This window comes from Mustelus asterias, chromosome 23, assembly GCF_964213995.1.
Source record: "Mustelus asterias chromosome 23, sMusAst1.hap1.1, whole genome shotgun sequence".
Lineage (NCBI taxonomy): Eukaryota > Metazoa > Chordata > Chondrichthyes > Carcharhiniformes > Triakidae > Mustelus > Mustelus asterias.
In genome coordinates this window covers 2,702,462-2,730,406 of record NC_135823.1, presented here as the reverse complement: position 1 = coordinate 2,730,406, position 27,945 = coordinate 2,702,462, and the positions used below count along the sequence as shown (strand labels likewise).

The window sequence follows — 27,945 nt, the reverse complement described above, 5'->3', positions numbered from 1 at the left end:
TCCCCCTCCTCTTCCCCTCCCCCTCCCCTTCCCCATCCCTCCCCCTCGCCCCCTCCCCTTCCCCTCCCCCCTCCCCTTCCCCTCCCCCTTCCCCTCCCCTTCCCCTCCCCCCTCCCCTTCCCCTCCCCCCTTCCCCCTTCCCCTCCCCCTTCCCCTCCCCCCTCTCCCCTTCCCCTCCCCTCCCCCCTCCCTCCCCCTTTCCTTCCCCCCCTCTCCCCCCTCTCCCCCTCCCTCCCCTCCCTCCCCGCCCTCTCCCCCCTCCCTCCCCCCTCTCCCCCCTCCCTCCCCCCCTCCTCCCTCCCCCCCTCCTCCCTCCCCCCTCTCCCCCCTCCTCCTCCCCCCACCTCTCCCCCTCCACCTCCCCCCACCTCTCCCCCTCCCCCTACCCCCACCTCTCCCCCCTCCCCCTCCCCCCACCTCCCCCCCCCCCACCCATCCCCCCCCCCCCGCCTGCACTGGATGGACAGTGGGTGATGTTTATATTCAAAGTGCCTAAACCAGAGGTGAAAGAGGAGAATCCGGCCTATGAAGACAAAATGGTAAAATCAGTAAAAGAAGCATTTGTTTGAATTATTTTCACTTGGACATAGTATTGCAATTCATTCATCCATGGAAAGTCACTTTGCTTTACATTCATTTTAATTTGGATCAAGTAAGTCACAAATTAGAATTTGTTAGGTTATCATTTAAGGGGAGCTAATGGCCTAGTGGTATTATCATTAGTCTATTTATCCAGAAACTCAGCTAATGTTCTGGGGACCTGGGTTCAAATCCCACCACAGCAGGTAGTGGAGTTTGCATTAGGGCGGCACGGTAGCACAGTGGTTAGCACTGCTGCATCACAGCTCCAGGGACCTGGGTTTGTTTCCCGGCTCGGGTCACTGTCTGTGTGGAGTTTGCGCATTCTCTTCGTGTCTGCGTGGGTTTCCTCTGGTTTCCTCCCACAGTCCAAAGATGTGCGGGTTAGGTTGATTGGCCATTGTAAAATTGCCCCTTAGTGTCCTGGGATACAGTGATTAGCGGGTAAAAATATGTAGGGATATGGGGGGAGGGCCTGAGTGGGATTGTGGTCGGTGCAGACTCAATGGGCCGAATGGCCTCTTCCTGCACTGTAGCGTTTCTATTATTTTCTATGATCTTGGGGACCAGCTGTGTATCACTGCCACCACCCAAAGAAAGTCCAGCTTTGCTCGAGGGTGCTGGTCTTGTGAGCTTTTTGTTTTAAATTTTTCAGTTTTACCGCTCCATCTTTTAGAGCAGGAGCCCATTTAATCCTCGTCCATCAGTGCTGACTCGCAATACTTTCAGCTTAAATTTCCCCAGAAGTGTGAAGCAGTGAGGTGAATGGCCGTCCATGACATTGAGGGAATATTTGACTAAGTGTGGCAAGAAGAAGACCGAGCAAAATTGAACTCAGTGGGAATCAGGAAAGCTGTCCACTGGCTGCAGTCATACCTCACACAAAAGAAGATGGTTGTAAATGTTGGAGACCAATCATCTCAGCCCCAAGACATGATTGTAGGAATTCCTCAGGGTGGGGCCCGAGGCCCAAACTTTTTCAGCTGCTTCATCACAAGGTCAGAAGTAAGGGTGTTTACAGATGAGAATTGCACTACGTTTTGTACAGTTTGCACCTCCTCAGATACCGAAGCAGCCTGTTCTTGCACGCAGCAAGACCTGGATAATGTTCAGGCTTGGACTGACAAGTGGCAAATCACTTTTGTACCATCCAAGTGCCAGGCAATGACCACCTCCAACAAGAGAGACTCGAGCCATTTTCCCCCTTAATAATCAGCCGCTTTACCATTGTTGAATCTTCCGCCATCAACATTCTGGGGGTTACCATTGACCAGAAACTGAACTGAGCAGATAATTACTGAGAGCTACAAGAGTAGGTCAGAGGCTGGGAATTCTATGGCGAATGACCCACCACTTAAATCCCCAAAACCTATCCATAATCCGTAGGCAGGAGTCAGAAGTGTGAAGGAATATCCTTCATTTGCCTGGATGAGTGCAGTCCCAACAACATTCAAGAAACTCGGCACCTTCCAAGGCAAAGCAGCCACTTGATTGTTACTCCATTCACCACCCATAAATTAGCAGCAGTGTCAACCACATGCAAGATGCACTGCAGTGTCTTTTCAAGGCTCCTTTGACAGCACCTTCCAAATCCATGGCCTCTAACACCTCGAACATCAAGGACAGCAGATGGAAGACAACACTAGGAGGGGCAACAGTAGACCACATGGCTCTTCGAGCCTGCTCTGCCATTCGGTTTGATCATTGCTGATCTTGGGCTTCAACTCCATTTCCCCGTCCATTCCCCATATCCCTTGATTCCTTGAGAGACCAAAAAACTGTCTATCCCAGACTTTAAAGTGTTTATGGAGCATTCACAACCACCTTGAGGCCGAGAATTCCAAAGATTCACAACCTTTGGGTGAAGTAATTTCCTCATCTTGGCCCTAACTGATTGGTCCCTTATCCTGAGACTGTGCCCCCGTGTTTTAGATTCCCCAACCAGCAGAAACAAGGTGCTTGGGAACATAACTTGCAAATTTCCATCCAACTCAAAAACAGTGCCTGGAACTATATCACTGTTGCAGGGTCAAACTCTTGGAACACTCTCCCTAACAGCATTGTTGGTGTATGTATCACACAGACTGCAGCTGTTCAAGAAGGCTGCTCACAGCCACCACCACCTTGAGGGTAATGGATGCCGGTCTAGCGAGTGATGCAAACATCCCATGATCCTCCATTTTGTGGGGTGCGATAAGTGGAGTTGTGGCCTTTTCAAATCAGTAATTAGTTGTCTTTTTGCATTGTTCAACTGTACAAATATAAACTGTCTAAATATTCCCTCGTGGTTCATGGATGGAATGAATCATATTTTTAATCTCTCAAAATTGAACAGGTTTTGACTTTCTAAACTTGGACACTCTTGCTTTGGTTTTGCAATATCCTCTGAGCAAATGGAGCAATTTTAGCATCAGGCCAGCAAACCTTGGGAAATGCTATAGAATAGAGGTTATTAACTACTGAGCTATTTTAGAAATATTGTAGGAGATAAAAGACTGTTTTTACCATAAGATTTTAACCACCAAGCTTCCTCCTCTTGCCTGCACAAACATTCTACGAACTTGTGCTGTTAACACTTTTTATAGAGAGTTAAACATGAACAGTCCTAAATTTGAAGATGGCACGTACAGTCCTATGTACATTTGTGTACTGTCCTGTATGTAGAAATATCGTTTGTGTTTGAAGAGCATTTTTGAATTTACTAGCACAAAGTGAAATCTCAATTACAGTGGGAATGATTTAATAGCCCCACAGCAGAGAGGATTGTCTTTATTCTTCTTTCCCCACCTCACCCAAATGTGACTCAGTTGCCCAATTTACAAAGTCATACCAGGTGAAAGGCTGTTTTCCAAAGACACGTACTATTACGCCTCAATAAAAACAAATCTGCAGCCCCCACAAGGAGAACTGTAGATTGACTGTAGATTAAATGAGGTGTGTTTGCACACTCTTGTGACGTTAATTCTCAATGCTTTATTTTCTTATGAACATTTTTTCTTCTTGTTCGACAGAAAGCAGACAGGGCAAATAGATTTGATTATCTGCTGCAACAGACCGAGCGTTTTGCCCACTTTATCCAACCTGCTGCACAGAAAACTCCAACGTCTCCTTTAAAGATGAAACCCGGGCGCCCTGGATTAAAGAAAGATGAGAAACAGACGCTTCTGTCGGTTGGAGAGTAAGATATATTCCAGGCAATGTGTTTTTGGATTCATGATGCAAATTCTGAGAGATTTCAACTTGGAAAGTGTTCCTCGCGTTTGAAGGCCAAAGAGGCGTTAATGTTGGGATCAAAGTAGAATGGTGGAAGGAAAGCTTTCGTTCCTCCTTGAGGTTGCCTCAGCTTTCAGTGATTTGGATATAACTCTTTACTGCTTCATCCATGTTTGCAGACTCGGTTAGGAGCAACCACAAATTGGGATCATATGATGGAGTTGCAAAGAGGGCATAGCCCAGTGAGTGGGCAAAGCTGTGGCAAATGTAGTTCAGTGTAGAGAAGTGTGAGGCCACCCACTTTGGAACTGAGAAAGGCAAATCTGAGTGTTTTCAACAAGAGAGATTAGTTGTGGAGGAGCAAAAGAGATTTGAGTTTCCATATATACAAGTAACATGATGTTACTGCACTGTTACAAAATATAATGGAATATGCTAAGAGGAAGATGGCATTTATCTCAAAATAGATTGGGATGAAAAAATGAAGAAGTTGTACAGAGCCTTGGTCAAACCTCAGCTGAAGAACTGCCTTTGGTTCTGGGCAACGAACCTCAGGAAAGTAATATTGGTCTGGCACCGGAATGCAGTCTGGTCTTAGTGTTAGGTTATGAGAACATGACATGTTCCATAAATTTGGCTTTCATTCCGTTGAGTTTGGAGTGTTAAAGAGTGACCAAATTGACGTGTTTAAAATGATTAGGGGATTTGATAGGGTAGATACAGAGACTAATTCCTTTTGAGGGAAATCTGGTTCAAGGGGGCACATCTTAAAATTAGAACGCGGTTCGTTAGGATTGAAAGTGAGGGCTATTTCGTTCCACTTGGTGGAAAGGTCTGCCCCAAATGGCAATGGGTGTTACATTTTCTGAATGGATTTTTTTCTTTGTTGGGTGCACTATCAAGTGATATGAAGCAACATCAGGCATGATTTAATTGAATAAACAGATGTCTGAGGTTGCATGGCCGACACCCTTTCTCTGCCTTTTTATAGTTCAAACAGCATCTTAGTCACCAAGTGTTAAAATATCCTGCATCCGTATAACAGGCGTGGAATTCCTGTCAACCTTGCATTAAAAACACTGATGTTATTAAATTTGTCACGTGTATGATTGAAGAGTATGTTGACAACTATTGGCACAAAAGATTATACATGTGTAATTACCGAATTAAATTAAAAATTACGAATATGCTGTGTATTCTACCAGGGTCTTGGTCGAGTATTTACATAACAGTAGATTTCAAAGTTTATGTTTGGAATCAACTTTCAATTAAAATAATGGCCATCTGCATGAATTGCAATTTTGAATCTTAGTTCAATAACATGCTGTACCTAGGGCATGGTAGCACAGTAGTTAGGGAGGCAGTGTGGCAGTGGTTAGCACTGCTGCCCCACAGCGCCAGGGACCCAGTTTCGATTCCCGCTTGGGTCACTGTCTGTATAGAGTTTGCACATTCTCCCCGTGTCTGCGTGGGTTTCCTCCGGGTGCTCCAGTTTCATCCCGCAGTCCAAAAATTAGGGTTAGGTGAATTGGCCATGCTAAATTGCCCCTTAGTGTCAGGGGAACGAGCGAGGGTAAATGCATGGCATTATGGGGATAGGTTCTGGGTGGGATTGAGGCCGGTGCAGACTCCATGGGCCAAATGGCCTCTTTCTGCACTTTAGGATTCTATGTACTAATCTTCACCACAAACGTGATGCACAATCTCCAAAATAATTTGTACGGTGCTGTTTATTCTGAAGTGATTGTGGATTTGAAATTGACTGCAGTAACAGCTCTTTTGAAATGGTTTGGAAAGTAATAGTAACCCCTCGCACAAAACAATTCACTTTTAATTCTTAGCTATCGGCATCGTCGTACGGAACAGGAAGAGGATGAAGAGCTACTGTCAGAAAACAGCAAGACAACCAATGTCTGCACAAGGTTTGAAGAATCCCCATCATGTGTGTAAAGCCATTTTATTCATTATTTCATACATGAGTTAATGTAGCTCAGTTTTCACTCCCTTTTCCTAATTGCTTTCACATTTTCAGTCACCATTCATCGATGTGCGGTATTCAATTTTGTCAAAATTAGACTTGTGGGACATTTGAGACTGTTGTAATTAAATCTCCAAAAACAGCACCTCCCGTTCTCCTGGTTTAATTGGCTGTATTTATTGGCATAAGGGGTCTTTTTAATGAAACAATCTACTAATGCTGACAGACACCACGGGCTCACTCCAGCCTAACTTGTAATCTGATATAATATTTTCTGACTGGTTATTGTCGATATTGAGTATTTTGAGGTCAAATTCAGCATGAATAAAATGCAGGGTAAAGCTGAAAGATCTCCCTCATGCCAGTATGACATGTGTTCCATATATCAGCCTTTCACCTTGCTCTTTGTTTTGTTCAGCTTTGCCCTCTCAACCAGTGCTCCCAAGGAACTCAGTTGCAACTTATTTTTCATGGGGTCCTAGCAGCCATTTTAACATGTTAGTGTGCGCCACATTGAAAGGAACCATCTGTTTTCATGAGGAATAATTGGATTATCATACAGATTGCGTACATGTAACATGCTGTCCTTTTGGTGTTGAGAATCATGTATAATCAGTTCCTTACCCTATGAAATGGTGAGCTGAATGATCTGTTCTCCCAAATGGTATTTCCCCAATCAAAGAACAAAGAAAAGTACAGCACAAGTCAGGCCCTCCAGCCCTCCCAGCCTGTGCCAATCATAATGCCCTTACTAAAATAAAGAAAGAACCTTCTGTCCTTATTTGGGTCTGTATCCCTCTATTCCCTCCCTATTCATTTATCCGTTGAGATGCCTCTTAAATGTTGCCAATGTGCCTGCTTCCACCACCTCCCCTGGTAGTGCATTCCAGGCACCCACCACTCTGTGAAAAACTTCCCCCACACATCTCCCTTAAATATTACCCCTCTCAACTTGAACCTGCGCCCCCTTGTAATTAACACTTCCACCCTTGGAAAAAAGCTTCTGACGATCCACCCTGCCGATGCCTCTGATAATTTTGTACACCTCTATCAGGTCTGTCCTCAGCCTCTGTCTTTCCAATGAAAACAATCCTAGTTTATTCAACCTCTCCTCATAGCCAACACCCTTGAGACCAGGCAACAACCTGGTGAATCTCTCTCCAAAGTTTCCACGTCCTTCTGGTAGTGTGATGACCAGAAGTGCACGCAATGCTCCAAATACTCATAACATTTTAAAAATCCCAATAATATCCATGCAATGATTTCTTACAAAGCAGTCAAAGCCCAGTAAACTGGTTCCTCACCATCATTCCTTCTCTCTGCCCTCCCAATCTTGCTCATACTTGCCTTAGTGAAGTTTAGGTGCTCTGTTTCACAGTTTATGTTTCTGTATCTACTTTGGCCTTGTTTTTTTGGTCAATTTAGCTGCTGTAGAATGGTAGTTGTCGTGGTGAAAATCACCACCTTTGTTTTGGAACCTGCGTCTGAACGCTGAAATTCTTTATGCAAACATTGAGACCCTAATACCAAATGGATTGTGCTGCTTGCTTTTTGGTGTCTCAAGCTGTCATGGTGCTTTCAGTTCAATGGTTCCTGAAACAGTAATACTTTTCCTTTTGGTCATGGGACTGATTTCATTTCCCCCTAAGCTGTCTTCTGTTGTGACTCTTGCAACGGTTGAAGGCTCTAAATGTTTGGGGTCTCTTCCACAGATGTAAAAGGAGGGAAACTCCGCGACTATCAGATCCGTGGACTGAATTGGCTGATTTCTTTATATGAGAATGGCATTAATGGTATCCTGGCAGATGAAATGGTGTGAATACACATTGATTGTAGACATAACAATGGTTTGGTGTACGCATGTGAGATGTTTAGTTTAAAGGATTTAATAAGATAAATGTCTCTGTCGTGTACTGGTTATCACGTTCGCCTAACGTGAAAGGTTCCCTGTTCAAAACGGGGCGAGGCATTCATTATATGTGTTCAAGAGGCGGCTCGGTAAAGCACTTGGGGTGAATGGGATCAAAGGTTATGGGGGGGGGGGAGGGGAAAGCAGGATGTGGCTATTGAGTTGGATGATCCGCCATGGTCGTAATGAATGGGGGAGCAGGCTCGAAGGGCCAAATGGCCTCCTCCTGCTCCTACTTCGATGTTTCTAAATAGGGAACAAGTATCTTCTCCCGGATGTTCGAGGGTGTACCATTCAAAGATTAGAGGAAACCTGGAACGTTTGTTTTCTCCTCCTTCCTGCCAAAACCTAGCTTTTTATTTGATAAAAAATTGAGGCATGGTTAGTCCCGTCATGTCAAAACTGAGACTAAGGTTTTTGTTAGATTAGTGTTAAGGGAAATGGAACCAAGGCAGATAAATGGAGTTACGATGTAGATAAGCTATGATCTAATTAAATTGCAGAACAAACTTGATGGGCCGAATGGTTTCTTCCAGTACATTTCAGAAATGCTTCAGGACAACACTGATGAAAAAAGAGTCCTTGATTCTAAGAGAATTAATTGTTTTACTTTGTTTAACAGGGTCTCGGGAAGACTTTGCAAACTATTGCTCTTCTTGGGTACATGAAACATTATAGAAATATTCCTGGACCTCACATGGTTCTGGTCCCCAAGTCTTCACTGCACAACTGGATGCTTGAGTTCAAAAGATGGAGACCGACTCTTCGAGCTATTTGTTCAATAGGTGACAAGGATCAAAGGGTAAGAACTGCGTTTTATGTTCCCAAAAATACTGTTGAAAAATACAGCTGATGCATGGAGCTTAATCTGAAAATGCATTGCACGTTGTGGAAGTAATCCGTGCAGTGCTTGTTGGATCTCCTGCCACTTGTTGGCCGACCCCAGTGGGAAAGTACAACTACCCTTGCTGCCCCAGCAACGGAACAAGAAAAAACAGCCAGGATTCTTAAAGCTGGTTGCTATCTCCACATCTGTCATTTACCAAATAGGAATTAAGTAATCCGCAAGCACTTGCTGTCAAAACTTGTGTGTGAAAAAGCTGCAAGGGTGAGGTACCAAAGGACATACAGCATCTGTTGGGCAAGTCGCGAGAGAGTCAGTTCATTCACGGGGGAGCAAGATTCTTTTTACAACTAAATACTGACCCATGAACCACAGCGGCAAATTTTGGAATACCTCCCAAAGGTAGGGGAGTCAAACTAGAGGGCATAGGTTTAAGCTGAGAGGGAAGAGATAGGAAAGGGTCCAGAGGGGCAACTTTTTCACTGAGGGTGGTGAGAGTCTGGAACAAGCTGCCAGAGGTAGTAATAGAGGCGGGTACAATTTTGTTTTTTAAAAAGCATTTAGACAGTTAGATGGGTACGGAGGGATATGGGGCAAACGCAGGCAATTGGGACTCGCTAAGTCGTTTACAAAAAAGAGCAGCATGGACAACTTCGGCTGAAGGGGCTTTTTGTTACAGAACCGACGAGGGAACGAGTTATCTTAGATCTGGTAATGTGTAACGAGGTAGGTAGAATTAAGGATGTTCTTGTGAAGGACCCTCTTGGGTCAAGTGATCACAATATGGTCGAATTTCTGATACAAATGGAAGAGGAGAAAGTAGGGTCCCATACCAGTGTCCTATGTTTGAACAGAGGGAAGTACGATAGGAGGAGGGCTGAATTGGCTAAGGTGGACTGGGAGAGCAGACTGGTAGGTAGGACAGCTGAGGAACAGTGGAGGATTTTTAATGAGATCCTTTTCAGTACTCAGCAACAATATATTCCGGTGATAAAGAAGGACTGTAAGAAAAGTGATAACCAGCCATGGATAACGAAAGAAATGAAGGAGAGTATTAAATTAAAGACCGATGCGTACAGAGTGGCCAAAAATAGTGGAGAATCGGAAGATTGGGAAAACTTTAAGAGACATCAAAGAACGACTAAGAAAGCGATAAAGAAAGGAGAGATAGGTTATGAAGCTAGGCGAGCTCTAAATATAAAAAATGATAGTAAAAGCTTTTACAAATATATAAGAAGGAATAGAGTGGCAAGAGTGAATGTTGGACCCTTGGAGGACGAGAGGGGGGATTTAATAGTGGGAAATGAGGAAATGGCTGAAACTTTAAATAAGTTTTTTGTGTCGGTCTTCACGGTGGAAGACACAAATAGTTTACCGAATATTAACGATAGAGGGTTGGTAGGAGGAGAGGCACTCAATACAATTAATGTTACCAGGGAGGCAGTGCTTGGTAGACGAACGGGACTGAAGGTGGACAAGTCCCCGGGCCCGGAAGGAATGCATCCCAGGGTACTGAAAGAAATGTCAGAGGTAAGAGCGGATGCGTTAGTGGTTATTTATCAAAATTCGTTGGATTCTGGGGTAGTGCCGGCTGACTGGAAAACGGCTAATGTTACGCCGCTGTTTAAAAAAGGAAATAGACAAAAGGCGGGTAACTACAGGCCGGTTAGCTTCACATCTGTAGTTGGGAAAATGCTGGAATCCATCATTAAAGAAGAAATAGCAGGCCATCTGGATAAGAATGGTTCGATTAAGCAGACGCAGCATGGATTCATGAGGGGAAAGTCGTGCTTGACGAACTTGATGGATTTTTATGAAGATGTGACTCGTGCGGTTGACGGAGGGGAACCGGTGGATGCGGTGTTTTTGGATTTCCAAAAGGCGTTTGATAAGGTGCCTCACAAAAGGTTGCTGAAGAAGATTGGGTCACACGGAGTTGGGGGTAGGGTGTTAGCGTGGATTGGGGATTGGCTATCCGACAGGAAGCAGAGAGTCGGAATAAATGGGTCCTTTTCTGGTTGGCGGATGGTAACTAGTGGCGTGCCGCAGGGATCGGTACTGGGGCCTCAACTATTTGCCATTTATATAGACGATCTGGAGGAGGGGACTGAGTGTAAGGTAACAAAGTTTGCAGACGACACAAAGGAAAGTGGAAAAGTGAATCGTGTGGAGGGCGTAGAAGGTCTGCAGAGAGATTTGGACAGGCTGAGTGAGTGGGCAAGGATCTGGCAGATGGAGTATAACGTTAACAAATGCGAGGTGATTCACTTTGGAAGAAATAATAGCAAATTGGATTATTATCCAAATGGAAAGGAATTACAACATGCTGTTGTGCAGAGGGACCTGGGGTCCTTGTGCATGAGATGCAAAAACCCAGTATGCAGGTGCAACAAGTGATCAAGAAGGCAAATGGGATGTTGGCCTATATCGCAAGGGGGATAGAATATAAAAGCAGAGATGTCTTGCTGCATCTGTACAGGGCATTGGTGAGGCCGCAGCTGGAATACTGTGTGCATTATTGGTCCCCTTATTTGCGGAAGGATATATTGGCCTTGGAGGGAGTACAGAGAAGGTTCACCAGGTTGATACCAGAGATGAGGGATGTTGATTATGAGGAGAGACTGAGCAGATTGGGTTTGTACTCGTTGGAATTTAGAAGGCTGAGGCGGGATCTTATAGAGACCTATAAGATAATGAAGGGGCTGGATTGGGTCGAGGTGGAGAGATTCTTTCCACTTAGAAAGGAAGCTAGAACTAGAGGGCACAGCCTCAAAATAAAGGGGGGTCAGTTTAGGACAGAGTTGAGGAGGAACTTCTTCTCTCAGAGGATGGTGAATCTCTGGAATTCTCTGCCCACTGAAGTGGTGGAGGCTACCTCGTTGAATATGTTTAAATCACAGATAGATGGATTCCTGATCGGTAAGGGAATTAGGGGTTATAGGGATCAGGCGGGTTAGTGGAACTGATCCACTTCAGATCAGCCATGACCTTATTGAATGGCGGGGCAGGCTTGAGGGGCTAGATGGCCTACTCCTGCTCCTATTTCTTATGTTCTTATGTTCTTATGCTTTCAGTTCAATGGTTCCTGAAACAGTAATACTTTTCCTTTTGGTCATGGCACTGATTTCATTTCCCTTTAAGCTGTATTCTGTACAGACTCTTGCAACGGTTGAAGGCTCTAAATGTTTGGGGTCTCTTCCACAGATGTAAAAGGAGGGAAACTCCGCGACGGAGTGGGAATGGAGGGATACAAAAGAATGGTGTAGTTTGGACCAGGGAGCGGTGCGGGCTTGGAGGGCCGAAAGGCCTGTTCCTGTGCTGTATTGTTCTTTGTTCTTTGTTTGTTCTTTGTTCTATCAGATCCGTGGACTGAATTGGCTGATTTCTTTATATGAGAATGGCATTAATGGTATCCTGGCAGATGAAAGGGTATGAATACACATTGATTGTAGACATAACAATTGTTTGGTGTAGGCATGTGAGATGTTTAGTTTAAAGGATTTAATAAGATAAATGTCTCTGTCGTGTACTGGTTATCACATTCGCCCAACGTGAAAGGTTCCCGGTTCAAAACGGGGCGAGGCATTCATTACATGTATTCAAGAGGCGGCTCGGTAAAGCACTCAGGGTGAATGGGATCAAAGGTTATGGGGGGGGGGGGGAGCAGGATGTGGCTATTGAGTTGGATGATCCGCCATGATCGTAATGAATGGGGGAGCAGGCTTGAAGGGCCAAATGGCCTCCTCCTGCTCCTATCTTCGATGTTTCTAAATAGGGAACAAGTATCTTCTCCCGGATGTTCGAGGGTGTACCATTCAAAGATTAGAGGAAACCTGGAACATTTGCTTTCTCCTCCTTCCTGCCAAAACCTAGCTTTTTATCAGATAAAAAACTTGAGGCATGGTTAGTCTCGACATGTCAAAACTGAGACTCAGGTTTTTGTTAGATTAGTGTTAAGTGCAATGGAACCAAGGCAGATAAATGGAGTTACGATGTAGATAAGCTATGATCTAATTAAATTGCAGAACAAACTTGATGGGCAGAATGGTTTCTTCCAGTACATTTCAGAAATGCTTCAGGACAACACTGATGAAAAAACAGTCTTCGATTCCAAGAGAATTAATTGTTTTACTTTGTTTAACAGGGTCTCGGGAAGACTTTGCAAACTATTGCTCTTCTTGGGTACATGAAACATTATAGAAACATTCCTGGACCTCACATGGTTCTAGTCCCCAAGTCTGCACTGCACAACTGGTGCTTGAGTTCAAAAGATGGATACCGACTCTTCGAGCTATTTGTTTAATAGGTGACAAGGATGAAAGGGTAAGAACTGCGTTTTATGTTCCCAAAAATACTGTTGGAAAATACAGCTGATGCATGGAGTTTAATTTGAAAATGCATTGCACGTTGTGGAAGTAACCCGTGCAGTGCTTGTTGGATCTCCTGCCACATGTTGGCCGACCCCAGTGGGAAAGTACAACTACCCTTGCTGCCCCAGCATCGGAACAAGAAAAAACAGGCAGGATTCTTAAAGCTGGTTGCCATCTCCACATCTGTCATTTACCAAATAGGAATTAAGTAATCCGCAAGCACTTGCTGTCAAAACTTGTGTGTGAAAAAGCTGCAAGGGTGAGGTACCAAAGGACAGACAGCATCTGTTGGGCAAGTCGCGAGAGAGTCAGTTCATTCACGGGGGAGCAAGATTCTTTTTACAACTAAACACTGACCCGTAAACCATAACGGCAAATTTTGGAATACCTCCCAAAGGGAGGGGAATCCAACTAGAGGGCATAGGTTTAAGCTGAGAGGGAAGAGATAGGAAAGGGTCCAGAGGGGCAACTTTTTCACTGAGGGTGGTGACAGTCTGGAACAAGCTGCCAGAGGTAGTAATAGAGGCGGGTACAATTTTGTTTTTTTAAAAGCATTTAGACAGTTAGATGGGTACGGAGGGATATGGGCCAAACGCGGGCAATTGGGACGAGCTAAGTGGTTTAAAAAAAGAGCAGCATGGACAAGTTGGGCTGAAGGGGCTTTTTCCATGCTGTAAACCTCTATGACCTTGTTTAAATTGCTGAATAAATAACCACTAGCATTGCAGTTGTGTGAACAAGCACTTTGTGTAATAAAAGTACAATAAATGAAGGACTCATAAAACCTGGGATACAATTTTAATAAATGTAGACTTGACAAATTGAAATGTTGTATTTGGCCATTGTTCAATCTTTAATATTAATCCTGCCTTTCACTGGATTGAATTTACTTACGTCGACTCTCTCAAAAACATGTTTTCAACATGCATGCGGAGAATGGATCTGTCGCCAGTGTTAACGTCAGCCCTCAAGGTTCCTTGAGACTGGCTTTGGAGATCAGCTTTCCTTTGCTCTGTGCAACTAAAATCCGAGATTTGCCACCCATACGTCTGAGTGTAAATTTGCAAATATGTTCATTTATATTGTAATTTATTGCTCTCTCCTTGCTTTGCAACACTCTGGGCGGGATTTTCTAGCCCCATCAGTGGCAGGGAAAATCGTGTGCTGGGCTGGAACATCTTGAAGTGGTGGCACAGTGGTTAGCACTGCTGCCTCACAGTAAGAGTTTGAACAACACCAGGTTAAAGTCCAACAGGTTTATTTGGTAGCAAATGCCTTTAGCTTTCGGAGCGCTGCTCCTTCGTCAGAAGTCTCACAGTCCAAAGAAGTGCAGGTTTGGTTGATTGGCCATGCTAAATTGACCCTCGTGTCAGAGGGCGGGTTAACAGGATAAATATGTGGAGTTACGGGAATAGGGCCTGGGTGGGATTGTGGTCAGTGCAGACTGGATGGGCCGAATGGCCTCCTTCTGCACTGCAGGGATTCTATTCTATTCTATTCTAACTAATACAGTCCCATAGATCCTGCAGTTAAAATTCTGCATCTATAAGCCACAAGATTCCGATGGACTGAATCCACTCCAATAATAGGAGATTTCATCTTCTGGACAACAGAGAGGGAGAGCTGGAGAAAGATCGAGGAGGCCATGAAATCGAAAGAAAGGGAGAGAGGGGGTGAGAGACAGACAGAGCCAGCTCCAGACAGAGAGGGATTCTATGCTTTGGAGAATAGGGCCTGGGTGGGATTGTGGTCGGTGCAGACTCAATGGGCCGAATGGCCTCTTCCTGCACTGTAGGGATTCTATGGTTTGGAGAGTTCCCATGACCCAATTGCCCTTTGGGTCAAAAATAAGGGGTCACGAAATGTTCTTGGCAGACAGGATTAAGGAGAATCCCAAGGCATTTTATTCATACGTTAGGAACAAAAGGGTTGTTAGGGAAAAAATTGGACCTCTCAGGGACAAAAGTGGGGACTTATGCTTGGAGCCCAAAGAGGTAGGGGAGATCCGAAATGAATACTTTGCGTCGGTATTCACAAAGGAGAGGGATGTGTTGACTGGGAGTGTCTCGGAGGGGAGTGTTGAATCGTTGGAGAAAATCTCCATTACAAAGGAGGAATTGTTAGGTTTGTTAGAGAATATAAAGACTGACAAATCCCCAGGGCCTGATGGAATCTATCCAAGGCTGCTCAGGGAGACGAGAGTTGAAATCGTTGGGCCTCTGACGCAAATCTTTGTCTCGTCACTGGACACAGGTGAGGTCCCATAGGATTGGAGGATAGCCAATATGGTCCCGTTATTTAAGAAGGGTAGGAAGGATAACCCGGGTAATTATAGGCCGGAGAGCTTGACGTCCGTGGTGGGGAAGTTGTTGGAGAAGATTCTTAAAGATAGGATGTATGCGCATTTAGAAAGGAATAAACTCATTAACGATAGTCAACATGGTTTTGTGAGAGGGAGGTCATGCCTCACTAACCTGGTGGTGTTTTTTGTAGAAGTGACCAAAATGGTTGACGAAGGAAGGGCCGTGGATGTTGTCTATATGAACTTTAGTAAAGCGTTTGACAAAGTCCCTCATGGTAGGCTAGTGAAAAAGGTTGGATCCCATGGGATAAAGGGGGAGGTGGCTAGATGGGTGGAGAACTGGCTTGGTCATAGAAGACAGAGGGTGGTAGTGGAAGGGTCTTTTTCCGGCTGGAGGCCTGTGACTAGTGGTGTACCGCAGGGCTCTGTATTGGGACCTCTGCTGTTTGTGATTTATATAAATGATCTGGAAGAAGGAGTAACTGGGGTGATCAGTAAGTTTGCGGACGACACAAAACTGGCAGGACTTGCAGATAGTGAGGAACATTGTCAGAGGCTACAGAAAGATATAGATAGGCTGGAAATTTGGGCAAGGAAATGGCAGATGGAGTTCAATCCTGATGAATGCGAAGTGATGCATTTTGGTGGGAATAATGTAGGGAGGAGCTACACGATAAATGGAAGAACGATAAAGGGTGTAGAGACGCAGAGGGACCTGGGTGTGCAAGTCCACAGATCTTTGAAGGTGACGTCACAGGTGGAGAAAGTGGTGAAGAAGGCATATGGCATGCTTGCCTTTATAGGACGGGGCATAGAGTATAAAAGTTGGGGTCTGATGTTGCAGATGTATAGAACGTTGGTTCGGCCGCATTTGGAATACTGCGTCCAGTTCTGGTCGCCACACTACCAGAAGGACGTGGAGGCTTTGGAGAGAGTACAGAGGAGGTTTACCAGGATGTTGCCTGGTATGGAGGGGCTTGGTTATGAGGAGAGATTGGGGAAACTGGGGTTGTTCTCCTTGGAAAGACGGAGGATGAGGGGAGACTTAATAGAGGTGTATAAAATTATGAAAGGCATAGATAGGGTGAACGGTGGGAAGCTTTTCCCCGGGTCGGTGGTGACGTTCACGAGGGGTCATAGGTTCAAGGTGAAGGGGGGGGAGGTTTAACACAGATATCAGAAGGACATATTTCACACAGAGGGTCGTGGGGGCCTGGAATGTGTTGCCGGGCAAGGTGGTGGAGGCGGACACACTGGGAACATTTAAGACTTATCTAGACAGCTATATGAACGGAGTGGGAATGGAGGGATACAAAAGAGTGGTCTAGTTTGGACCAGGGAGCGGCGCGGGCTAATTGTTCCTTGTTTCTCGTTTCATGGCTTCATTCTATGATCATCTTGCTGGTGCCAGTACAGAGCGAGACTACGGATAGTTGGGAACCTGTCTCGGGGGCAGGGAATTCATATGGTGTTCGTGGAAGTGGAAATGACTAGGGTTGGGAAGCATTTTCCGATCAGGGCCATTGCGATCTCCTGGACTCGTTTCGATCGCCTCAGGGGGTCGGAGAGGAATTTCCCAGATTTTTTTCCCCATATTGGCCCTGGGGTTTTTCACTCTGGGTTTTCGCCTCTCCCTGGAGATCACATGGTCGGGAATGGGGGGGTGGGGGTGAGTTAATAGGTTGTAATGAACAAAGCATCGTAGCTGTGAGGGACAGCTCGGTGGATAGGATATTGGTATGTAGAGAGGCTGGAAAATTGGGCGGGGATCCTGGATTCAGGATTCAATCCTGGACCGGGGAGCGGCGCGGGCTTGGAGGGCCGAAGGGCCTGTTCCTGTGCTGTATTGTTCTTTGTTCTTTGTTCTTTGGCCGCTCTCCACCTTTGCCCGTCCTGCCCTTGACGCTGCTCACTGCTGGCGGGGCTGGAAAATCCCAACGTCAGTGTTTTATTCAGCTAAATTTGTCTGATTAATGCCTGTGATCAGATCTGTTTCTGCTGCATCCCAATTGTATTCTGGAAAAATAAATTTCTGGTGTTTGGAAAACTGAAATGTAACCCACTTCTTACTTTATCAGGCAGCTTTCATCAGAGATGTCCTCCTTCCTGGAGAGTGGGATGTCTGTGTGACGTCGTATGAAATGCTCATCAGGGAGAAATCTGTTTTCAAAAAATTTAATTGGCGATATCTGGTTCGAGATTAAGCCGACAGGATCAAAAATGGGAAATCCAAGGCAAGTTTGTTTAACCTCCATTTTCTCTGCTCTCTTCCCCATCCCGTCCATTCCCACCAGAGTTCATGGCTACCATTGTAGTGAATGCTAAATTTTCTGCCTCATCTTCAGGTGAATTGGGGAGAAATGCAGGCTTGATTTGTAGCATGGGGGCATGAGCAGGGGGCGACATGGTAGCTCGGTGGTTAGCACTGCTGCCTCACAGCGCCAGCGACCCAGGTTCGATTCCCAGCTTGGGTCATCGTCTGTGTGGAGTTTACACGTTCTCCCCATGTTTGCGTGGGTTTCCTCCGGGTGCTCCGGTTTCCTCCCACAGTCCAAAAAAATTGCTGGTTCGGTGCTTTGGCCGTGCTAAATTCTCAGTGGACCGAAGTGTGGCGACAAGGGGATTTTCAGAGTAACTTCATTGCAGTGTTAACGTAAGCCTACTTGTGCCACTAATAAATATACTTTAAAACTTTGTAAACCATGTGTCACATTCTCGGTTATATATCATGGAGTGAGGTTATTTTTGAGCAAGGTGCAGTTATGTGTGGGACCAGACAGAAAATGAGGCACAGAAGTTTGCTGCACACTGTTCCCCTGGAGAGGGGAATGCAAAGACGGGGTAAGACGGAGTGGCAAAGAACAGTAAAAAAGAATTCAGTGTGGATGGAAGTGACTGTTCTATGGTGAATGAGATAATGAAGGACAGGAAGATTGGAACAAAAGGTTGGAGGGAAATCCAGGAATAGAGATTTTGAAATGAAGGAAAATGATACATTTTGAGTACTAATGGTGAATATAATTGTTATTTGCTGCTTTCACTGTTCCTTCGCACTTCCATCAAAGCTTTTAGAGCTAAATTAAAAGGGTTAATTATTGTCACAGATGGAATGCGAATCTTGAGGAAAAGAGTGCTTTAATCTCACAATCCAATGCAGACAAGTCATTGTTTAAGTTAAAGTTTATCAGTGTCACAAGTAGGCTGACATTAACACTGTAATGAAGCTACTGTGAAAATCCCCTGGCCGCCACACTCTGGCACCTGTTCGGGTACACTGAGGGAGAATTTAGCATAGCCAATGCACCCTAACCAGCATGTCTTTCGGACTGTGGGAGGAAACCGGAGCACCCAGAGGAAACCCACGCAGACATGGGGAGAACATGTGGGCTCCACACAGTTACCCAAGCCGGAAATCTAACACTGGTCCCTGTTGCTGTGAGGCAGCAGTGCGAACCGCTGTGCCATATTCAACCAAATAACTCCAGGGGTTCAGAAACCTCTGGGAAAGTTACTGCACCATCAATTATTGAGGCTCGATAGTTAATCTCTGGGTTTTAACACTAGTGGAAGAGTGGAGTGGAAATATTTGAATTTAAAATCAAAGATCAGATCTGCTTATTCAGACCGTAGAGTGCTCTTGTTTTAAAAGCTTTTGAACCAGCTGCTCCTTCCACAACCATTGCTTCGATTTGAAAGAAACACCATTCAATTGTGGACGGCTCTGGAAGTTTCCATATTCCCGTCTTGCAAGTTATAGATAACCGTTTGTAATCTTGATGTACTATTACTACACTTGCTTTTTGCTTCCAAATGCAAAGCATTTGGCGCCACTATATCTGAATTCATTGGAGAAATGACAGACACGAATAAACACCAAAAAGATCAGCGAACTTTTAAATGCAGTCTGAATCTACAGTTGTGCCAGTTGTATGATTCCAACTTGTACCCAGTTTGTACAGTAATGTTTTTAAATCTGCTAAATTTACAGCTCTGTGAAATAGTGAAAGAATTCAAAACAACAAGTGGATTATTGCTCACGGGTTCACCACTTCAGAACAACCTGCACGAACTCTGGGCTCTGCTCAACTTCCTCCTCCTGGATGTCTTCAATTCGTCTGCAGTAAGTAATGAGAAAGGCAGCTTGACAGTGACTGTACCGTTTGTCTAAGGTTCAATTACCGTGTTTAAACCTATTTCTTTTTGGAAGGCATGAGAGAATGCTGCAAAGTTGTGTCTTTTTCATTTTTGAAGCTAGTGTCAGGGGAAGCTGTCCAACTTGCTGGAGTGTGTTGTGTGACACCATTGTTCCTTGCATTGGGAGCAGCCAGGTCGCTAAATGGCCGCAGTCTGTGTATTAATTTGTTCACCTGCCCACATTTTCTGAGCACTGTATTCACCATATGTGTGCCGATGCAGAGTCCAATTGGTGATGTCTGCTCCTCGAACCCTTCAAACTGCTATTGACCATTTCTGATGCTCAGTGTCACATCTGCCTTCCACTCGGGTGCGAGGTCACGGATAGATATTGTGTCCTCCCGCCCGTCGGGGGACTGATAACAAAGTTCCGCACACACGAGGACGGCCTCAACCGGGATATTGGGTTCATGTCACACTATTTGTAACTCCCACAGCTTACCTGGACCTGCAGAGTCTCACTGGCTGTCTTGTCTGGAGACAATACACATCTTTTTAGCCTGTCTTGATGCTCTCTCCACTCACGTTGTTTGTATCTTAAAGACTTGATGAGCTGTAAGTATTCGCATTCCAACCATTATTCATGTAAATTGAGTCTGTGTCTTTATATGCCCTGTTTGTGAACAGAATTCCCACTCACCTGAAGAAGGGGCTTGGAGCTCCGAACGCTTGTGTGGATTTTGCTACCAAATAAACCTGTTGGACTTTAACCTGTTGTTGTTCAACTTCTTACTGACCCATCAAGTCTGCACCAACCCCACATATTTACCCCGCCAAACCCACTGACACCAAAGGTTTATTTAGCATAGCCAATCAACCTAACCCGCACATCTTTGGAATGTGGGGGGAAACCGGAGCAGACACGGGGAAAATGCACAAACTCCACACAGAGAGTGACCCGAGGCCAGAATTGAACCTGGGTCCCTGGCGCTGTGAGACAGGAGTGCCAACCACTGTGCCACCATGCCACCTATATTAAAGGTGTTGTAGAAATGTACATTGTTGAGGAATGAGGAAAGTGAATTTAAGGTTACTGTATTTCTTTCTCATAAAGGGTTGGATTCCAAGGTCTGATCTGTTCTGTTGCAGAATAAAGCTGTTGACAATCTAATCTGAAGTTGTAGGTGTTTTCATCAAGTCAACATTCAGCCCACACCTGTAGATGTGCTTCAACCCATGGCTTGTTCAGCTGTTTTTGTTGAACCTGTGCTTCAGTCCACAGAACTGTTCAGTGCAGCTTTTGTAACATTGCATTATTTTGCTTGACCTTCTTGGGCATCATCAGTGTGTAAAAAGCATGTATTCTCATCTGAATTAGGTATTGAGACCCTTCCTCCTCCCACATATTAAAGCTGAGGTAGAAAAGAGCCTGCCGCCAAAAAAGGAAGTCAAAATGTCTGTCGGCCTGAGCAAAATGCAACGGGAATGGTGAGTGCACAACTTGTGAATCTTAATGTGTTGCATTGTGAAGTACGGCATCATCTTGCAACAACTCATTGAAATTGTGCTGCACTTCAATCAACAATGAGAGCATTTGTAGAACTAAGGGAATAGATTCACCAGTGTAAGCGAGTGTGATTTTACCCAATGCACCAATAATAGGCTGACTCCCTACTATTGACCATCTTGCTTCCGTCTGATCTGTAAGATTGTTGTGTTTGGAATTCTAACTTGCCTCAATCATTTCCATTATTTTTTGCCCGAAACAGAAGATCATCATTGAATTCAGACTGGACGATTGCTATTCAAGTGTGATTATTACAGAGCTTTCAAACTACTTTGCTCTCAGCTTTGGGTTTTCTTCTTTCAAACCCCAATGCAGCCCATTATTGATACCCACCTGATCAGGTCCGAGTGAGGTGTCCCCTCCAAACTTATTAACCATGTCTATCGAGTTGGTCAAGGAGAACGCTGCAAAACTCTTCAAAATGAGACTGCACCCAATGTCACACAATGTCATTGCCTCACGATGATGCCAGTATCGATGCCATGAATATAAAATAGTCGCTAATAACTCGAACAGGAATTTAGGAGAAGATTCAAAAAAGAAAGTGGCAGAGTGGTTAGTGTGGAGCTCACTACCACAAGGAGAGGCATGACATTGATGCATTTTACAGAAGTTTGTTAAACATAGAATGGAAAAAGAAATCGAAGGTGTGAGGAGACTCTTATCATGAACACTGATCTGGAATTGTTGATCTAAATGGCCTGTTTCTGCGTTACAAATACCTAATCCCAGAGTACTTCATATTGCTCGCATCCATATTACATGAAAAGGAATATTCCCATCCCTTCAAACCCTGGCCACCTGGAATGAATTGTACTTTATATCAAAGAACAAAATGTTGAGTGTATACTTGTTGTAAGATGTGGGTTTCTATATCTGTGAGACTTAGAAGGAGCACCCTGTTCCCTGGTAGGTGAGAGGGGTTGGAATGTGGATCATAGACTTTGTCCGAGGCACCTATAGAACAAAGCATCCATTTTAGGTTGTAATTGCTTTCAGTTGAGCTACATTAAAAAAATGAATTTATCTCCAAGTTGGTGTGATGAGTTTTAATTCTGGCCTTGCTGACAGGTACACCAGGATATTAATGAAGGATATTGACATCCTGAACTCCTCAGGGAAAATGGACAAAATGCGTCTATTGAATGGACTGATGCAACTGCGCAAGTGCTGCAACCACCCCTATCTGTTTGACGGAGCTGAACCTGGCCCACCTGACACCACTGACACTCACCTGGTAGTTAACAGTGGCAAAATGGTGGTACTGGACAAACTGCTGCCAAAAGTGAAGGAGCAAGGTCAGCCGCAGGCCTGGTCAAGGCTTTTGTTTCCCTTTCTGTCTTTCAATCTTTCTATAGGGAGGAGACATGTAGTGAGTTGATAGTTTGGTGGATACTTGAGTAGCTCGGACGGGGTGGGGGGTGGCCAACATAAGGCATAAGGCCCAAATTAACGATTGCCAGGCTGTAAAGGGAAATTAATTGAAAATATTCCAAAATGTGTCATAAATTAATATGCAATAAACACTGGAATCAGCAATGGTTTTAGTTATAGTCGGACAGGCAAAAAAGCTTCCTGAGATATCCTTGAGGAGATAACCAAACTAAAACACAATGCAAATTAGGTTTTTAGAATATGTTCAACAAATCTGTTATTAGAGAGTAAATATAGTAATAAAGTTCACGCTTTGTGAAATAGATGACATTGTCTCAATGGATTAAGAATTAGCTTCATGTTAAAGTTCCTATTTTGGGAGGATGTAGGTTTGGATTCGGATTCGATTGGAAATTCAAAGAGCATGCCAGTCACTCGAACTCGAATCCATGACCAAATTAGTTGAGACTCTGGAGACAAGGAGGAAATGAACAAAAACTACTGTGTAGTCCGATCCATATAGAAGGAAATCCGGTGGAGTGGAAAATCAAACATCCTGGTATTTCGATTGGCTGTAAACAACCGCCTGCATGGTTATTTGTGCATTTCCGAGTGCGATGTCAGACTTTGTCATGCTCCGGAACACTACTGTACCTGTGCTGCAGACTGATCAAAAATAGAACAGGATTTTTAGTAAATGAAAGGGGTTTGTGATGTTTAGCCTTCGTAAGCATGCAAGGATTTCCACGACGATGTCTGCAAAAGAATTTGAAAATGATCACTGATGACACCATGGCAGCATTTGACCTGTGCAGCAAGGTACATCAGATTGCATGCTGTGATGTTTTGGGCTACAAATCAGCATATGTTTTAATGAGTTAAAAACTGCTGAAAATACTCAACTAATCTGGTAGCATCAGCGAAGGGTCAACTATGACTCTTCAGAACTCTCCTCTCCACAGATGCTGCCTGACCTGCTGAGTATTTCCAGAACTTTGCTTCCATCTATTTAGCTTTTATTTCACAAGTTTTAGTGACTGTTTAAAACAATAGTGTGTCTTGATCTGAAATCGCATCCTGTTTTAGTCATTCTGGCCTGCCACACGCCATCCACTGGGGCTGGGGGCTCCCAAAAACTGGCCGATTTAGCATCAAATATTCTTCATGAGGAGAGTTGGATCACAGGCCTCTGCAATGCTTGATGGGCCCCATCCTCCTTCCGGGGGAATAGTTACAGGAGCCAAATATTCTGAAAATTGGGGGCTAACGTGTTGGGAGAAGGTGAATGGAATAATTACATGGTTTGGGATTGCAGCTATTTTTTGATTAGGGTTTAATTTTTGCTGCCCAAACTGCAGCACCGTCTGGAATCCACCTAGAATATAAACTCTTTGAAAACATTCCCATCAATCAAGGCAGCTGGGTCACATGGACAGTTCACATTGTATGAATTATAAAATTGGAGGTTTTTTTTGGTAATGTGTGTTCATTTCTGCCTCCTGTACTATAACTAGTTTACCAGATTACTCTACATCCTGCATGTTACCACTGAAATTTGGTTTCCATTATCCACATCAGTAGATGTAGGTTTTTGAAGCATTTGTGTATCTGCGCTGTGTTCTTGATACCGATCCACCGATTACCCTGATGAATGATCTTCTTTTCCACAGGTTCTCGGGTGTTGATCTTCAGCCAAATGACCAGGGTGCTGGATATCTTGGAAGATTATTGTATGTGGAGAAACTACGAGGATTGTAGACTGGATGGACAGACACCGCATGAGGAGAGACAAGTATGTTTCTTGCCCTGTGCTTTCAAAACTGAGTTTGTTTGAGGAAAGTTCCCACCTCTTAAATTGATCTGAGGCTCTATTATCTAAGAATTCTAGACTTAAGGTTACAAAACTGACTCAAGGTTTTCAAACAAGAAATATGAATATTCAATTTGAATCTAGCATCTATTTGTATTTTTAAAAATGAAACTTTCCAACAATTAGTAAAAAGATTGGTCCCAATCGTTTGTTCAATTCTGGCTTAACTTTTCTCTCTCATCCCTCCAGGATTCTATTTCTGCTTTCAATAGTCCTGGGAGCTCAAAGTTTATCTTCATGTGAAGCACACGCGCTGGGGGTCTTGGTATAAATCTAGCCACGGCAGATGTAGTAATCCTATACGACTCAGACTGGAACCCTCAGGTAGACCTCCAAGCTATGGTAAGTTACTGAGCGATTAGTTATTTGTGTTCTGAAAGCCACGTACTGTTGAATATATAACTATCGTAGCTGGTTTTAACATCCAAGTGCACTGATCAAGCGACATTTTGTATTTTACTGCCACTGATACCCCCTCAAACCTTCCGTGTGTTGCTCCCATGCTTTTTTAAAAACTCTGCTCGACTGAACTGGTGGAAATATTTCAGCAAAGGTCTTCAGTTTGCTTCTCTTTATTTGAATGGAGCGTGCGGTTGTTTTCAGAATTGGCGTGGGATGATTTCAGCTGACTGGGCATCTTGTTTCTCCTCACCAATTAACTTCCAAATCCAATTGAGAGTTTGGAAATGAAATACATTTGAAGTTTCAGTAATGCTGAGGTGTCACGATAAGAAACTGCCTTCCGTGATTCAGTTTTACACAAAGCAACTGATGCACGGATTTTAATAAGTGCTTCGTGATTGCCTCGTGTACCATGGGCTTATGAATTCAAATCTCACTCATTTGTGAAGTTCGAATTAAAAAGTTTATAGTGAGCTGCAAAAGGGAGCAGAGCTCCCCAATTGTTCAGGTGGTTCACTAATATGCTTCAGGGAAAAGCATCTGTCAGTACTTGACTCCAATCCACAAACACAGTGGTGATTCTAATTACCCTCCAGTGTGAACTGGCAAGTTTCTCACCAGTAAGAAGTTTAACAACAACACGTTAAAGTCTAACAGGTTTATTTGGTAGCAAAAGCCACACAAGCTTTCGGAGCTCCAAGCCCCTTCTTCAGGTGAGTGGGAATTCTGTTCACAAACAGGGCATAGAAAGACACAGACTCAATTTACATGAACAATGGTTGGAATGCGAATACTTACAACTAATCAAGTTTTTAAGGAACAAAACAACGTGAGTGGAAAGAGCCTGTCTTGATGCTCTCTCCACTCACGTTTTTTGTATCTTGAAGACTTGATTCGCTGTAAGTATTCGCATTCCAACCATTATTCATGTAAATTGTGTCTGTGTCTTTGTATGCCCTGTTTGTGAACAGAATTCCCACTCACCTGAAGAAGGGGCTTGGAGCTCCGAAAGCTTGTGTGGCTTTTGCTACCAAATAAACCTGTTGGACTTTAACCTGTTGTTGTTAAACTTCTTACTGTGTTTAACCCAGTCCAACGCCGGCATCTCCACATCAAGTTCTCACCAGCCAGTTACTGGATTGTAGTCAATGCATCTGAGAAATAATTAAATAGGTCCAGGTGCTTCCTTTGTTTTCCCCTGCTGCAACAATTGTTGATGTTGACTGAGGAATTAGAGAGGGTTAAAACATGCAGGAGATAGCCATCCAGACATCATATCTTTGCGAGCTTATGATCAGCTTGGAGATTTCTAGGAAGTTGATTTATTCCCAATCCCCAATGTTAACGTTTTGATAATCAGAGTTTTTGTTTGAAATTCTTGGATTTCTTAATTTAGAAACATTGTTTGCTGGAAAATATATGAATGTGCTGTGTTTACAGCTGAATGTAGAGGAATGTTAATTGAAATTGTTACTTGATTGTGTGGATCTGCCATGTAACTTTAATTGTGTTCTTTTTTAGGATCGCACCCGCAGAATTGGTCAAACAAAAGTAGTCGGAGTATTCCGATTTATAACTGACAACGCTGTGGAGGAAAGGAGAGTGGAACGTGCTGGAATGAAACTGAGACTGGACTCTATTGTAACTCAGCAAGGTGGCTGTTGAAGTTGGTTGTTTTTTGGATGGGAACTGCATGGGGAGGGTAGCACAGAGTCCTCAGTATGTTTCGGTGCTTTGAGGTATTAACTTTAAATGGCATCGTTGAAACTTCGGGGTACCATGAGAAGTGTCAATCATTCCCAGCCTTCACTCCAGAATTTTATCTTGCATTCTTTTCTCCGACTGAGTTGTGGCACGGATGTTAAAACTTTGTGTTGGGGATTGTGAATGCATTGGATACTCCCTCAGTCGCCTGTTCTTTTTCAAATACCGCAGAACATTTTAAAATTAAACTTCAATATTTTCACAGCTAACTTCTGTGATCGCCAATGATTTTAAAATTAATGATCATTACAATAGATTAGGACCTACCACCTGGAACTGTGCCATCTGGCATATGTGTTCCTGATTTTTGGTGAAATTGTCCTAAAAAATGCAAAAACGAACACAAAACCCTCTGCAATCTTCCACAGAGTGTGAACAGCCAGTTAAAGTACGCTGTGCAACAAAGTGGGCTCAATAGTTTCCACTATAGCCCTTGTGTGTCTATTTATTAACATGTGAACCCGTCTCTTGCATTACTACAAGTTTAATGCCCTCCATACCAGGATGTTGCCTGGTATGGAGGGCATTAGCTATGAGGAGAGGTTGGAGAAATTTGGTTTGTTCTCACTGGAACGACAGAGGTTGAGGGGCGACCTGATAGAAGTCTACAAGATTATGAGGGGCATGGACAAAAGGGATAGTCAGAAGCTTTCTCCCGGGGAGGAAGAATCAATTAATTGGGGGCAGAGATTTAAGGTGTGAGGGGCAAGGTTTAAAGGAGATGTATGAGGCAAGTTTTTACACAGAGGGTGGTGGATGCCTGGAACTCGCTGCCATGGAAGGGAGTGGAAGCGGATACGATTCTAAGTTTTAAAGGGCGTCTGGACAAATACATGAATAGGATGGGAATAGAGGGATATGATCCCCGGAAGGGTAGGGGGTTTTAGTTCAGTCGGGGCAGCATGGTCAGTGCAGGCTTGGAGGGGCCGAAAGGCCTGTTCCTGTGCTGTAATTCTTTTTGTTCTTTACAATTTCTTAACATCGAGACTGAATTCTTTCAGGAAGTTTAGTCGATCAGAATATCAATAAGCTGGGGAAAGATGAAATGCTGCAGATGATTCGTCACCGTGCTACCCACGTCTTTGCTTCTAAAGAGAGCGACATTACAGACGAAGATATTGATGCGATATTAGAGAGGGGTGAAAGAAAGGTGAAACTAACATCAGGAACGGGAGTGCCCCTTGCTCTGCCATTCCAATCCTGCAACTTCATGGCTCACCTGTTCAATACTCTTCTTACAATGCTGCTGCAATATTTTCATCGGCACAATAAGTCTCACTTAATCTGCATCTCATAAAGTTCTGCAAACTGAGTATCAAAAGCTAATTGCATTAAATGCATTGTACTGTGATGGTTTTGTGCAGTCTCTTTTACTTCATACCATTGTCATTGTGCCAAGAGGAGATGATTAAACAATTGGATTAAACCCTTAATTTCAGCTTTGGAATTGTTTGTGTTTTACAGCAAAATGTTTTTTTTTAAAGCCTTCATTGTGGGTTTGACAAAACGATTCAAATGAGTTCATCTGTCATGGTGAAGTTCGGGCCATTGAATCAATCTTGCTATGCTAATGTAAAGTGTTTAGCTGGCAGCTAATACCCAAGTACAAATGTATATTCTGAAATGGTTGTCACAGGCT

At 44.0% G+C, this 27,945-nt stretch overlaps 1 pseudogene; it reads left to right on the top strand.

The window, feature by feature from the left end:
- Positions 1-473: 473 nt before the first annotated feature.
- Positions 474-27,603, top strand: LOC144510905 (SWI/SNF-related matrix-associated actin-dependent regulator of chromatin subfamily A member 5-like; annotated as a pseudogene).
- Positions 27,604-27,945: the final 342 nt, after the last annotated feature.